The following is an 11,866-nucleotide window of genomic DNA, read 5'->3' on the forward strand; positions in this document are numbered from 1 at the left end:
ATACTGAATTGTAATTGGATGCATTATACTGTCATATCATACTGTGCTATGATTGGTTAAGACCACCCAGGTGGTGAGGTCATTCTAAAGATGATCATGGCCAGAGACACATGGACATGCCAGTTATAGCTAGTTAATAAAGAGCTACGTTTATAAATATCCTGTCGTCCTGCATTTTATTATTTTGTACAAAGCATACAAAACAAGACAGTATGGAAACGAACATCTCATCTCATACTCACAGCTGTAATGTGATTTTGTATTTTCCCCTTAATTTAACCCCTTCCTTCTTGAATAGCAGTTTGAACCTTGTATTTTGGACTATGTACGAAAAGTATGAAAATGTAAGTCGCTCTGGATAAGAGCGTCTGCTAAATGACTAAAATGTAAAATGTACAAAATTAAATCCTAGTCTTAAATACTCCTCCAAAATATGTAAATTGTTTCTGAGAAATCTTCTTATTGCATATACTACATACAGCTAACTTATCCTAGAGATGCCGACCAGCTGACAGATACTCACCTAAGCACACACTTTCAAATAATAATAATAAAACATTATATGACATATTATTCAGTCTTCTGTCCTTCTGCTTCTCAACCAGTAGATGTCAGTAGAGATCTTCATAACAACCTTTGTTCTGTCAGTGAAACAGCAGTGGATATTCAGACTGTAATCGTTGTACAAAACGTTTCATACCTCTGTCTCCCTCCACCCCTCCTCTTCCTCTCTCTCTCCCATGTAGACCCATGTAGACCACATTATACACCAGTAGCCATTTAGCAGGTGTTGACATTGTAAAACATATGTATACATTATTAGTTAATGTTGCTTGTCTTTGTGTTGATAGAGCTGTGGGACCACATTATACACCAGCAGCCATTTAGCAGGTGTTGACATTGTAAAACATATGTATACATTATTAGTTAATGTTGCTTGTCTTTGTGTTGATAGAGCTGTGGGGACCACATTATACACCAGCAGCCATTTAGCAGGTGTTGACACTGTAAAACATATGTATACATTATTAGTTAATGTTGCTTGTCTTTGTGTTGATAGAGCTGTATATAATCCCCCATTATTCATAAAAACTGAATATGCAGCACTGGTGTCATGCATTTCAGTCTGAATTGTATTTATGTCTAAATAACTAGCTTCATTTAAAAATCGACTTGTTTAATGTGGTACCATAATGATTGATGTTAATGATCTGATGTAGATGTTATACAGATGAAATGCTTATATACCATTGTATTATCCTATGTGTACATTGAGTCATACTGTACCCTTGTACCTTCCATTTAAGTAGACTGTGTAAAGAACAAACTAATAAAGTATGTTCCCTGTCAATCATTTACTTTACTGTTGTTAGCTACTTTTTATATCAAGGCTACCTTCATAGCTGCAATCTTCAACAAGGTTTGGCAGCATAACTATGGCCTGGTTTAGGATGTATTGAAGGGTGACTATTTCATGCTAACCCCCTTCATCTCTAGTTCTACTTCCTCCCTCCAAATGGGAGTGGCTTAGACTGAACAGCAGAGGGGAGGTAATCGTGAACGTATGAGAAGGTACAGCGAAAAGAAACACTGACAAATGGCTTCATCAAGCACAACAAAACCCTGTAAGTTGACTTTATTTAATGATGCAAACAGTAGACATACAGTGCCTTGCAAAAGTATTCATCCCCCCTTGGCATTTTTCCTATTTTGTTGCATTACAACCTGTAATTTAAACGGATTGTTATTTGGATTTCATGTAATGGACATACACAAAATAGTCCAAATTGGTGAAGTGGAATGAAAAAAATTACTTGTTTAAAGAAATTCGAACAAATAAATAACGGAAAAGTGGTCCGTGCATATCTATTCACCCCCTTTGCTATGAAGCCCCTAAATAAGATCTGGTGAAACCAATTACCTTCAGAAGTCACATAATTAGTTAAATAATGTCCACCTGTGTGCAATCTAAGTGTCACATGATCTGTCACATGATCTCAGTATATATACACCTGTTCTGAAAGGCCCCAGAGACTGCAACACCACTAAGCAAGGGGCACCACCAAGCAGCGGCACCATGAAGACCAAGGAGCTCTTCAAACAGGTCAGGGACAGAAGTTGTGGAGAAGTACAGATCAGGGTTGGGTTCTAAAAAAATATCAGAAACTTTGAACATCCCACGTAGACCATTAAATCCATTATAAAAAAATTGAAAGAATATGGCACCACAACAAACCTGCCAAGAGAGGGCCGCCCACCATTAATCAGAGAGGCAACAAAGAGACCAAAGACAACCGTGAAGGAGCTGCAAAGCTCCACAGCGGTGATTGGAGTATCTGTCCATAGGACCACTTTAAGCCGTACACTTCACAGAGCTGGGCTTTATGGAAGAGTGGCCAGAAAAAAAGCCATTGCTTAAAGAAAAAAATAAGCAAACACGTTTTGGTGTTCGCAAAAGGCATGTGGGAGACTCCCCAAACATATGAAAGAAGGTACTCTGGTCAAATGAGACTAAAATTGAGCTTTTGGCCATCAAGGAAAACCCTATGTCTGGTGCAAACCCAACACCTCTCATCACACCGAGAACACCATCCCCATAGTGAAGCATGGTGGTGGCAGCATCATGCTGTGGGGATGTTTTTTCATTGGCAGGCACTGGAAAACTGGTCAGAATTTAAGGAATGATGGATGGCGCTAAATACAGGGAAATTATTGAGGGAAACCTGTTTCAGTCTTCCAGAAATTTGAGACTGGGACAGAGGTTCACCTTCCAGAAGGACAATGACCCTAAGCATACTGCTAAAGCAACACTCGAGTGGTTTAAGGGGAAACATTTAAATGTCTTGGAATGGCCTAGTCAAAGGCCAGACCTCAATCCAATTGAGAATCTGTGGTATGACTTAAAGATTGCTGTACACCAGCGGAACCCATCCAACTTGAAGGAGCTGGAGCAGTTTTGCCTTGACGAATGGGCAAAAATCCCAGTGGTTAGATGTGCCAAGCTTATAGAGACATAAACCAAGAGACTTGCAGCTTTAATTGCTGCAAAAGGAGGTTCTACAAAGTATTGACTTTGGGGGGTGAATAGCAGGGGACGGCCTGTTCAATAGGGCGATATGGGCGACGCACTGCCAAACGGGAAAAGGAAGGGATTTTTTTCTAATCAATTATATCACGGCAACAGTAGTTATCAGTGTTCACGTCTGATCTGCCAGCCACTAAATGTCAAATCAGGCTAAAGTCGTGCTTCAAATGGCCCCGCCCGTTTTTGGGGCGATTTCAGTCAAGTTGAAAATCGCCCAGAAGTCTCTCATAGCCTGTCATGTAAAATCTATTTTTTTCAAATTTCAAAGCTTTCAATACATTCTCTATGGGTGTCTGTGGGCTTGCACTTACGCGCTTTCGTCATACGTGACGTAACCATGAACGTAACTAAGACAATAGCGGCTAGCAGCGTCTCTTTGCGACCTGCAGTGTGGCGTTATTTTATGTTTTTAATTTGTAGACTTAGTTTACAAACATTCTGCCAACCATGGATTTCCAGTGGTTGGTTTTGGACTGATCTTGTTGATCGTGTACATACCCGCTTCGAACGGACTAAATAATGAAAACGCTGCTGGCAGCGGAATCCCAATACAGCTGGGAGACTTGGCTGGATGACAGAGTCCCGGACAGAGAAGTGGAGCCGGCCGGCTTCACCCTGGTCAGAGCGGACCGCGATCCTGGTAAGAGAGCGACTCTGTACCCCGACATTGAACTGCTTTCTGTGTCATTGCGACCTTACTATCTGCCCCGTGAGTTCCCCCAATTGTTTGTTACCGTTGTGTACTGTTGATAATCACAAGTTTACTGGAGAACTGAGACCAAGTAGAGACTTTGGACAGGGTGGATATGGTATAATAAAGACAGTTTATTCAGAGGTAAAGATATCTGGAATCGCGTGCACGGACTCGTTCGTCAAACTCTTAGGGAGAAGAGAGCCCCGAAAACATTGTGTGCAGACATTTTATACAATAAATGATGTAGGTTGAATCTAGTAGTTCTGATCTTCTGATTGGTCCTGATGAGTTGGGCGAGGTCCCTCCACTGTTGCATTGGCTCTGAGTCGGGTTCTCTGTCTTCAAATGTTCAGCCTAAAGAGAGGGGATTTTTGTGTGTGTGTGTGTGTGTGTGTTTAACAGTGATGATGTGTGTGTGTGTGTGTGTGTGTGTGTGTGTGTGTGTGTCCTCAGAGCAAGAACTCGTGAGTTGGAAGAACTGAGAGACCTATGGCGTGGGTGTTGTCCTTGGCCACCTGCTGACAAGGCTGACAAGATAGGACTCTTTTGTCCATTGTTATAGGATAGGAACAGCATTGATTGAAAACAAACGCCCAACACAAAATGGGTCATGCACAAGATTTTAGTCAGACCAAGCTATAACATTATATATTTACTACGACAGTACATTCAACCAAAAGCTAATATAACAAAGGCATCAGAGATTATTTATAATCTGTCACAGAAACTGGAATCCATCTCCCCAGATCAGTCAATAAATGCTTCTGGTATTGACTTATATGCTGCCCCTGTCTTCATGTTGTTGCTGGACATATCTTTTTAAAATGTGTGTAGGTCACCTAAATCATCAGAAAAATTGCCCCTCCTGAGAATTTTTTTCAGGAGCCGCCACTGGTGAATAGTTATGCACGCTCAAGTTTTCAGTTTTTTTGTCTTATTTCTTGTTTATTTCACACAAAAAATATTTAGCATCTTCAAAGTGGTAGGCATGTTGTGTAAATCAAATGATACAAACCCCCTAAAAAAATCCATTTTAATTCCAGGTTGTAAGGCAACAAAATAGGAAAAATGCCAAGGGGGGTGAATACTTTTGCAAGCCACCGTACCTGGTTACTAGCTATTGTTGTGAACATTTAAATGCGTTTTGAGCACCTCAATTTAATTATATAACATCGTGTACTCCCATGCCATTCTACTTTCACTTGTATTTAAGGTGCTCTGAAAAAGTGTGTAATAACATAAACTAGTATAACAATAAGTGTTTTTTCATCTTGGGAGTATGAATATATTCCATCCCTGGAGTCTTTGATAATTTTAGGGCCTTCCTCTGACACCGCCTGGTATAGAGGTCCTGGATGGCAGGAAGCTTGGCCTCAGTGATGTACTGGGCCGTACGCACTATCCTCCGTAGTGCCTTGAGGTCGGAGGCCGAGCAGTTGCCATACCAGGTGGTGATGCAACCAGTCAGGATGCTCTCGATGGTGCAGCTGTAGAAATCTTTGAGGATCTGAGGACCCATGCGAAATCTATTCAGTCTCCTGAGGAGGAATAAGCTTTGTGGTGCCCTCTTCACGACTGTCTTGGTGTGTTTGGACCATGATAGTTTGTTGGTGATGTAGACACCAAGGAACTTGAAGCTCTCAACCTGTTCCACTACAGCCCCGTCGATGAGAATGGGGGCGTGCTCAGTCCTCTATTTTTCCTGTAGTCCACAATCATCTCCTTTGTCTTGATCACGTTGAGGGAGAGGTTGTTATCCTGACACCACACGGCCAGGTCTCTGACCTCCTCCCTATAGGCTGTCTCATCGTTGTCTGTGATCAGGCCCACCACTGTTGTGTCGTCGGCAAACTTAATGATGGTGTTGGAGTCGTGCCTCGCCATGCAGTCATGGGTGAACAGGGAGTCCAGGAGGGGACTGAGCACGCACCCGAGGGGCCCCAGTGTTGAGGATCAGCGTGGCAGATGTATTGTTGCCTACCCTTACCACCTGGGGGGCAGCCCGTCAGGAAGTCCAGGATCCAGTTGCAGAGGGAGGTGTTTAGTCCCAGGGTCCTTAACTTAGTGATGAGCTTTGAGGGCACTATGGTGTTGAACGCTGAGCTGTAGTCAATAAATAGCATTCTCACGTAGGGTGTTCCTCTTCTGTGACAAGAGACAGCTCTAGGAAGAATATTGGTGGTTCCAAACTTCTTCCATTTAAGAATAATGGAGGCCACTGGGTTCTTGAGAACCTTCAATGCTGCAAAAATGTTTTGGTACTCTTCCACAGATCTGTGCCTCGACACAATCCTGTCTCAGAGCTCTACGGACAATTCCTTCGACCTCGTGGCTTGGTTTTTGCTCTAACATGCACTGTGGGACCTATATAGACAGGTGTGTGCCTTTCCAAATCATTACCACAGGTGGACTCCAATCAATGTGTAGTAACATCTGAAGGATGATCAATGGAAACAGGATGCACCCGAGCTAAACTTTGAGTCTCATTGCAAAGGGTCTGAATATTTATGTAAATAAGGTCTTTCTGCTTCCTATTTTTAGTACATTTGCAAAAATATCAAAAAACCTGTTTTCGCTTTGTCATTATGGGGTATTATGTGTAGATTGATAAGAAAACAAATATATATTATCCATTTTATAATAAGGCTGTAACGTAACATAATGTGTAAAAAGTGAAGGGGTCTGAACAAACCGAAGACACTAAGTGCTACAAAGCTTTTGGGAAATCCACAGTGATATTTTGTAGTATGTATTTGTGAATAAAACAGATGAAACTGTGGATAGAACATGAGCTATAATCAAAGGATGACAAGAGTTTATAGTTTTGATGGGAATATATATTTAATTTTTTGAAGGACTTTCTTTTTATGTATGAAAGAAGAATCATCATTAGACTGAAAACAATGTATTCACAAAAAATCTAATATTTTCTGATACATTTTCAGTGTAAATGTAATGTAAAATGTTGTCTTTATACTATATACCAGGGATCTCAACCCAGTTCCTGGAGCGCTACCGTCCTGTAGGTTCACACTCCAACCCTGTTCCTGGAGCGCTACCGTCCTGTAGGGTTCACACTCCAACCCTGTTCCTGGAGCGCTACCGTCCTGTAGTTTTCACTCCAACCCTAAACTAGCACACCTCATTCTAATAATTAGCTGGTTGATAAGCTGAACCAGGTTAGTTACAACTGGGGTTGGAGTGAAAACCTACAGGAGGGTAGCTCTCCAGGAACAGGGTTGGAGTGAAAACCTACAGGAGGGTAGCTCTCCAGGAACAGGGTTGGAGTGAAAACCTACAGGAGGGTAGCTCTCCAGGAACAGGGTTGGAGTTAAAACCTCAAGGAGGGTGGCTCTCCAGGAACAGGGTTGGAGTTAAAACCTACAGGAGGGTAGCTCTCCAGGAACAGGGTTGGAGTGAAAACCTACAGGAGGGTAGCTCTCCAGGAACAGGGTTGGAGTGAAAACCTACAGGAGGGTAGCTCTCCAGGAACAGGGTTGGAGTTAAAACCTACAGGAGGGTAGCTCTCCAGGAACAGGGTTGGAGTGAAAACCTACAGGAGGGTAGCTCTCCAGGAACAGGGTTGGAGTGAAAACCTACAGGAGGGTAGCTGTCCAGGAACAGGGTTGGAGTTAAAACCTACAGGAGGGTAGCTCTCCAGGAACAGGGTTGGAGTTAAAACCTACAGGAGGGTAGCTCTCCAGGAACAGGGTTGGAGTTAAAACCTACAGGAGGGTAGCTCTCCAGGAACAGGGTTGGAGTTAAAACCTACAGGAGGGTAGCTCTCCAGGAACAGGGTTGGAGTTAAAACCTACAGGAGGGTTGCTGTCCAGGAACAGGGTTGGAGTTAAAACCTACAGGAGGGTAGCTCTCCAGGAACAGGGTTGGAGTTAAAACCTACAGGAGGGTAGCTGTCCAGGAACAGGGTTGGAGACCCCTGTTATATACTATAGCTTTAATCATGGTATAGCTTATGTAAAAACATAAATAATACTAATGTATGCAGACAAGATTTTCATAAAGCGGTAGGCCTATTTCTGTATTAGGCTCTAAGTTGAATTGGAGTGTAGGTCGTTTAGACATTTTCAGAATGATTGGGGAAGTAATAGCTACTAACATTGTATTTCACAGTAAATTACTGTTGGGGATTGTTGACTGGCTACTTTCCTGCCAGATGTTTACCACATCCCATCAACTACCCCACCAACTGCCCCAGCAATTACCTCACCAACTGCCCCACCAACTGCCCCACCAACTGCCCCACCAACTACCCCACCAACAATTAAACCTGCTACAATACCACTTATAATAATTGTCTTCCTCTTGCTCCTCTCCTTCTCGATCCTCTCCTTCTCCCTTGTCTCCTTCTCGACCCTCTCCATCTCGACCCTGTCCCTCTCCCTCCTCTCCCTCTCGACCCTCAACTTCTCGACCCTCTCCCTCCACTCCATATTGACCCTCTCCCTTGTCTCCTTCTGGATCCTCTCCCTCTCCCTCTGGAGCCACTCCTTCTCCTTCTGGATCCTCTTCTCCTCCTCCCTCTGGAGCCACTCCTTCTCCTTCTGGATCCTCTCCTCCTCCTCCCTCTGTTTCCACTCCTCCACCTCTTTCTTAGCCCTGGCTACCTCCTCAAACATCTCATTGGTGTAGCAGGTTCCTCCATTCTCCTCCACCATTCTGTCTATCTTCTCCATCAGTTCTGTGACTTGAGATCTGTTCCCTCTGGCTTTATTGTTGAGGACATGGTACCTCCCCCCACACTGCTCTACCACTCTACTGAGGTCCTTGTTCCCACTAATCAGCTTCTCTACACCACGACCCTCTAACGCATCTCCATGGGTGAAGAGGATGATGGCGTGCTTTGCCAGTCCTGATCCAAACACACTCTCTAGAATGTCAATAGCTTGTTTCTCCTGCTCTGTGAACCTGTCATTCACTCTTAAAGCTATGAGGAAGGCATGAGGCCCTGGGCTACACTCATAGATGCTACTACCAATCTCCATTGCCACTTCTTCCACAGTAAGCTGTGTGTCAAACAGTCCTGGAGTGTCAACCACACTGACATCCCCTCCCATCTACTGCTGCCTGCTTCATTTCTGTTTTACGTGTTACTGAGGACAATTTCTGTTCAGAATGGAAACTTTTCCCACCAAGGATTGTGTTTCCTGTTGCACTCTTCCCAACACCGCTTTTTCCAAGCAGAACAATCCTTCTCTCTGGGAGATTCCTGATGGAGGAGCTCCTTGAAACTGTTGAATCTGTGTATAGAAAAACACATCACATTTGATTAACAGATACAGTAAAATGAATACCATCTCATCCCATATACAGGCAGTTATTGTATACACAGAATAATAATGATTTATGTCTGATGTTTAAATCTTTACGGTGATTGTGGAGTTCAGGTGTGATTTGTACCAACCGGGGAGCTCTCGTACGCCAAGCCAATTTACTAAAGCTTCAATCTGGGATTTGGAAAGCTGTTCAAAAGTCATTTCAATTCTTGATCTGCATTGATTCTTGAATAATATCACTTATAAGTGCATCATAAGCTCATTATTACACAAAATGTCAGATTTCATGACTCCAATTTTAGCAAAATACAAGAATGTAAACAAACAAGTCTATAACTTCAACATATAAAACTATCTCTTGGATGTCATGGACTGTCAGTCATTGCATCTAAAGCACTGAGGTTAAATGTATCCAGCCCCATCCCAGCTGAATACCACATTAAGTGGTGGGGGGAACATTGTTGTTATCCCAGACTGTATAGCTTTAACCATAAGACCAGAGGGGTATGCTACCTAGCGGGAGAGAGGAGTTAGCAAGCTAACTTTGGTCAATTCTGAGTTCAACTTGGTATAACTGTTAAACTTAACGAGCACCCCTTTTTCCACGCCTATTGAACATTATTTTATTAAGTCACACTAAGGTTTCACTGCGTGTTATGTTTCAAATGCATCCTGTCATTACTAAATGTGTAGTGTCATGCATTTAAATATTACTACTTTTAACACAAAACATCTGATTAATACATATTTTAATACATCTTCCTCAAGTATTGTCTCAGTCATTGTCATGCAAAACAAAATAACTGGTCTTACAATTCTCAGACAAGGCTACCTATAATCAACTCTGCTACAGGAGGGAAATGAAAAGATTGTGTTTTTGTTATCAATGACATGACCTACTTAGCTCTCATCTAGAATATCTAGTTTACTATCATCAGTATTATACACTTCAAAACACTGTATTTCAATCATGGAAACATTTACAATTAGCCTACATTACATTTCCTGCTAATCCTTTATATAAACAGTTAGTTATACTTACTGAGACAGGTAGATGTCTTTTCCAGTAGTGATTTGACCTGCTCAGGATCACCACTCTTGTTGTTGAACACATGGTATCTTCCACCGTATTTTCTCAGCACTTCTGTGAGGTCATCTGAGTCAGCAATGAATTCTTCTATAGTCTGGTCTTCTAACTCATCTCCTCTGGTGAACAGGATCCAGGTTTGCTTCAAAAGACTCTCTCCTAGAAGATCTTCTACTTTACTGATGACCCTCTTCTCTTCTTCTGTTAATCTGTCTGTCTTCACCACCAGGAGAAACACACGGGGACCAGATGAGGTTAACTTGAGGACATTCTGGAATTTCTCCTGAATTTGCTCTTCGGATCGATCGGGGTCACAGAATCCTGGAGTGTCATACACGACAACATCTATTCCTTCAATGGTGACATTTTGTTTCTCAATATCAGCAGTCACTGATTTGGAACTCTTCTTTGAGAGAAAATCTTTGCGCCCCCAGGATGGTGTTTCCTGTGGCACTCTTCCCTGCTCCTGTTTTACCAAGTAACACCACCTGCAATGGTTGCACAGGTTTGGATGGGTGCACCATCTTTAAAGAAGTATCTTGTTATGGCCGAGCAGTGTGAAGCAGGAATCTAAATTCAAATACAAATGAAATAAATACTTACATTATTTTCTAAGATGCAAAATGCAGAAAAACAAGTAACAAACCAATGATACGAATACCATCACCTGGTTATGTACAAACTGGAATTAATCATTTACGCACAAAACATTTGATAAAAGGTAGTCTAGCAAAACGATAAACTGCCTGGAACATGCAGTGGTAGTTTTTTTTGTCTAACTGTTTGCAGATGGTAGGCAACAACCACCCCAATGGGCACAAACTTCAGTTCAACGTCTAGTTTTGATATATATTTGATGTCAAACATCGTCAATTCAATGTGAAATCAACAAAACTCTGAGCCATGTCATTGCATTTTGGTTAGAAGTTGATTTAAACAGACATCTCTCCTCCTCAAGTTTTATCATAAAACTATCAACCTACATGTAAAATGATTTAATTGAAATTACTACTGTTAATGATTGATACAAATATTTAGGCTACATATTCGTATTAAATCAGACAACACAATCTTAGCATAACACAATCACATGAACAATAGGCCTGTCTATTGACAATACGTCTTCCATGACGCAGTTATCATTTTAGAAATTCAGACCACTTAGGAAGCTAACACATTGTTCTTCATTTCGGCCATTATTCTCCGGAAGACAGTCCTAGGCTACTAATAATGTAGTAATCTAATAGATTGTCATAAATCAGTCGAATAAATAACAACTTACCTACTTTCGTATTACAAGTGTTCGCAAATGCTGTGGAGTTGAAATTGTTCAGCAACAACAGTTTCACTTTCAGTCTCGAGTGTTATTTTATCAGACACTTAAACCACTCCCCTAAATTCTCTAGACAGACCCTATGTAACAAACCCTATATAATCATATTCTTTTTTTCCTGCTGATAAACTCCCAACAAAACTCAGTTTATCAATAACATTTAAAGATTCATCATATAGGCCTTGCCAAAATCATTCATAAACGTAGCCTATGTGTTGAGGCCAGTAAACAATCAAAGGTGCATTGTCGACAAGCGCACTGTCGTCCATAGGCCACTGTCCGCACAGCAAAACCTGCAGATATCGGCTCAAGCATAAATTACCTTTAAAATGCATGCGCTCTTGTCGACGATGATCTCTCCCGGCCAGCATTC

General features: G+C 41.9%; 1 pseudogene; it reads right to left on the reverse strand.

Annotated features, from left to right (window-relative positions):
* Positions 1–7,957: 7,957 nt before the first annotated feature.
* On the reverse strand, positions 7,958–11,529 carry LOC123485444 (annotated as a pseudogene).
* Positions 11,530–11,866: the final 337 nt, after the last annotated feature.

The sequence above is a fragment of the Coregonus clupeaformis genome, unplaced genomic scaffold (assembly GCF_020615455.1).
Source record: "Coregonus clupeaformis isolate EN_2021a unplaced genomic scaffold, ASM2061545v1 scaf0693, whole genome shotgun sequence".
Taxonomy (NCBI): Eukaryota; Metazoa; Chordata; class Actinopteri; order Salmoniformes; family Salmonidae; genus Coregonus; species Coregonus clupeaformis.